At 40.5% G+C, this 4,249-nt stretch overlaps 1 long non-coding RNA gene across 1 annotated transcript; it reads left to right on the forward strand.

The window, feature by feature from the left end:
* Positions 1 to 884: 884 nt before the first annotated feature.
* LOC103670646 lies at positions 885 to 3,260 on the forward strand. Its single transcript, XR_570629.2, has 2 exons — positions 885 to 946; positions 1,701 to 3,260. It is a non-coding gene; the product is annotated as an uncharacterized LOC103670646 (long non-coding RNA).
* Positions 3,261 to 4,249: the final 989 nt, after the last annotated feature.

Below are 4,249 nucleotides of genomic sequence, written 5' to 3' on the forward strand. Positions count from 1 at the left end.
TTTTTGTGGATTTCAATTGTAAGAAGATATTTGGCTTTAAAAAATAATTACTATCACGTTCTTGTGCCATGGTGAAGTATGTGATAACAACAAGAAAAACCTCAGAGAAACTACAGTTTTATATTTCCATTTCATGGGGGGATGTGGACTACACTTAAGAATAGTTTAGACAAATTTTATTTCAAAATGCAAATTCGTCATCAGAGGAGGTTGGCCGTTTCCCTCAGCTTCTCTTGAACATATTACCACATGTCGTACACATATCATGCTGTTCTTGGGAAATGTCTTCAGTTGGCTTTTTAAGTGACAGTGCACAATCCTGCTAATGGGGGAAGGGAAGCAAGGAGGGAAGAGGGTTCGGGAACTGAGGTCTTCTGTCACACACATCCCTTAGAATTTATGTTAAGTTACAATTAAACCACTTTCCCTGGAACATTAAATCATGATGTATGGGTGGGAGAAACCTAAACATCTGGTAGTATGATACTAGTTACATAAGTTATGGTGGAATACTATAAAATCAATAAAACTGAATTAAAAAATATTTAACAGTTTTAATGCACTTAAGCACTTGTGAATTTGGAATCATAAATATTTAATCTTTTGATTTTTATATTAGTCAACATTTGCCATCTTCAGTCAGAGATATTAAAACAAAAAGTTAAATTTATTATTCTGAATTCAAAACACTAAACAAGTACAAAAGAAAGTTAAATAAGTGACACTATCTTGTAAATTTATAGATGTATACTTCTACCTTTATTAAAGCTTAAAAGACTTTTTTCTTTGACTTTTTTTTTTTTTTTTTTTTTTTTTTTTTTTTTTTTTTTTTTTAGTAGGCTCCATGCACAGCGTGAGGCCCAGTGTGGGGATTGAACTCATGACCCTGAGATCAAGACCCAAGCTGAGATCAAGAGGCAGATGCTCAACCGACCGAGCCACCCAGGTGCCCCAAAGCTTAAAAGACTTTTAAGACTCCCTGTATTATTTATTGAATAGTAACATTATGTACAGGTGGTTTCAAATTTTCTAGAGCCTAACATGTATGTCTATATTTATAGAAAAAAAATCTACAGAATTATAATGATGCATATTTACAAAGCTATTTTCCCTGTTATGGGATGTTTGTCTTCTTTTTCATCTTTTCTGTGTATTCTACCTTTTCTACAGTCAACATATACAGAATTTTTAATATGGAAGGAAACAAAACCTTAAAAATGTCCATGTTCTGGTTCTCTTTCTCTGGTTCCCTTTCTCCTTCCAAGCTGAACAGATTTGGTTTAGGTTTGTGACCCCACACATCCCACCCACTTCTGGCTGGGGCTTGATAGGTTGAGGTTGCCCCATCTGCCTACAGGTGGATGATTGGGAATGGGTATGGGTTCCCTCTGACAAGGAGACTGGTGGGCAAGTTTCCTGGAAATTTCTGAAAGCAGTGTCTTCACTTTGGAGCAAGAGCTGTGGGAACAGACAACTGCTATCTGTTCCTGAAGTCTGCAGCAGCTTGAGAGGCCTGCTTCCAATGGGACGAAGCCAACACACAGAGGGGAGCAGCAGGAGGGTCTCAGGGAGCAGGCCAGGGCTTCAGAGTCAGCCAGCACGGGGCCACCTGACCACTGGCCACCTAGGCAGGAGACTTGACACCTGTCATCATGTTTAAGCTAATTCAAACTGGGATTTCTACCCCTTTCATCCTAAAGCATCCTGACAGAAGAGGCTCCTTCTGAAATCCTTGCTGCTATTGGCCGTTGGACAGCGTTTTCCTTCTTGGATCCAACCTGTCAGCTCTAGCGGGCGAGCAAATCTTAGTTGATTTGAGACCAGTAAGCAGATGGTGGCGTCCAGTTTCCTTCCTGGAAAATACATTCACCACCTGGATCTTAAGTTTTTCATGTGTTTTCTTTTCTGAAGAAGAGTATTTATTTTTAATGCACCGAGCAGAGGAGTAAGGCCCAGAATCACTTTCTTTGAGTGAAACTTCGCACTCTGAGCTTTCTCCTCTACATGAAAAAGAGTTTTGTTGTGATCCCATCTGTCTGGAGCCCTAAACAAAATTGTCAGGGAGCTGAGTGTCAGCTCAGCTGTGGAATTGCACCAATTCACTTGTCCCCAGAGGCTGGTGTGGGGAGCATCATGAGGGGAATGAGCTGGTGTGGATGTGCAGAGGACCATGGCACCAGGAGAATGCTCCATCTAGAGAAGGCAGCGCTCATGCTTGATGGCAGACCATCATCCCAGGCAAGGTTGTACCTGGCTGGCCATTCTGGACTGCCCTGGGCCTGCTGATACCCAGACACCGCATCCCAGACACGTTCCAGTCAGTGAAAGGCCCTGTGAGTTTCCTTCTTCCCTCCATCTGAACAATGTTTTGTTAATAATGCAGCCTGTGCTTGCTCTGTGGGCTGTCTCTGAAGTTCGGTCAGCCAAAATCCCCAAGGCTTTTTCCTTCCAGCTACCTTCAAGATGGCCTTTCCCATCCTGTACATAAACAAGTGGAGAAAAAAAATAATTGCCCTTCTCACATCTAACTGTATGTAGACCTATTTCATAGTAAAATAATGTAATGATTATCCAAATGATAAATTATGTTTATGCATGTACATTATTTCTTGTTCTGAATTTGTGTTAGATAAATGTCTGAGAGACAGAGACTCTTGGATTTATGGCCTGACATCTTGTTCCTCTTAATATGGACACAATAGTGAGGTTTTTTGTTTGTTTGTTTGTTTGCCTGGGTGGTCTTTAATGCAAGATTTAGTAAATTCCATCTCATTACATTAGGCCCATAATCCTAATTTATAAAAATTTTCCTGCTTCTGGATCTGTCATCCACTAAATTAACTACATTTTGTGTCATCTGCTTGTTTGAGAAATACATAGGTTCTTTTGGTTTTGAGGCAGACCCTAAAACATGTTTGCTTAGGGGAGGGTCAAGCGTAGAGCTCTGTGAGATGCAAGCAGAAGCCCCTTCCTCATTATTTAGTTGATAAAAATCCATCTGAGGGGGTCCTCACCTCTCCAGCTTATCCAGAAGGAAGAAATAAGAGGCTTAATCCATGGTCTCCCTGCATGGACAGAACACATGTGGTTTACCTGGAGCCCAGTCACAATGCAAGCAGATAAAAGGTGCCTGGGCTGGGGTATAGGCAGTTAGCCTGGGTCATACTACTGAGCTCAAGGTACCGACTTAGAAGGGAGGTGTTCTAGCTTAAGAAGGGCTTCTAAACCCCCAGGATATAAATAAACTTCTTTAAATAGTCGTCTTGGATTTGTATTGTTTTATTTCTTATATTTAAATTTTAATTCATCAGGAGTTTATTTTTGTAGATTCAGCATTCTTTTTTCCCCAGGTGATAGGTAGTTGTGCTAGTACCTTCCTTTACCAATAATTTGAATAAGATTTTATTTTTTATTTATTTATTTTTTAAAAAGGTTTTATTTATTTATTTGACAGAGAGAGAGACGGCCAGCGAGAGAGGGAACGCAGGCAGGGGGAGTGGGAGAGGAAGAAGCAGGCTCCCAGCGGAGGAGCCTGATGTGGGGCTCGATCCCGGAACTCCGGGACCATGCCCTGAGCCGAAGGCAGATGCTTAACGACTGAGCCACCCAGGGGCCCCATGAATAACATTTTAAACATCAATAAAAAATATTTCCTTCTAGGGCTCCTGCGTGGCTCAATCAGTTAAATATCTGCCTTCAGCTGGGGTCATGATCCCAGGGTCTTAGGACTGAGTCCTGCATCGGGCTCCCTGCTCAGTGGGGAGTCTGCTTCTCCCTCTTCCTCTGCCCCTACCCCCTGCTTGTGCTCTCATTCTCTCTCGTGCTCTCCTCTCACATGCTCTCTCTCAAATAAATAAATAAATAAATAAATAAATAAAATCTTTAAAAAATATTTCCATCTATATTCATAAGAGACATTGGTCTATTCTCTCTCTTTATTGTTATGATTGTTATAAAGTTTGTGTTCAAGTGATGCTAGATTTGTGAAATAAATTGAGGATATTGCCACATTTCAATAGTTTGAGTAGAGTAAATGAAATTGGAATTAACTGAGAACTGGTACTCAGTTGGGACCATCTGGTAGTCTTATCATCTGGTCCCAGGTAGTCTTATCAATGGTATATTTTTAATTGCCATTTCAGGTTCATCTGTGGTAATTGATTTATTCATGGTTTCTACTTCTTGGTTTGATTCTGGTAATTTTATATTTTGCAAGGAAACCATCTGTTTCCAAGTATGTTGCCATAAG

This window comes from Ursus maritimus, unplaced genomic scaffold (assembly GCF_017311325.1).
Source record: "Ursus maritimus isolate PB19 unplaced genomic scaffold, ASM1731132v1 scaffold_6, whole genome shotgun sequence".
Lineage (NCBI taxonomy): Eukaryota > Metazoa > Chordata > Mammalia > Carnivora > Ursidae > Ursus > Ursus maritimus.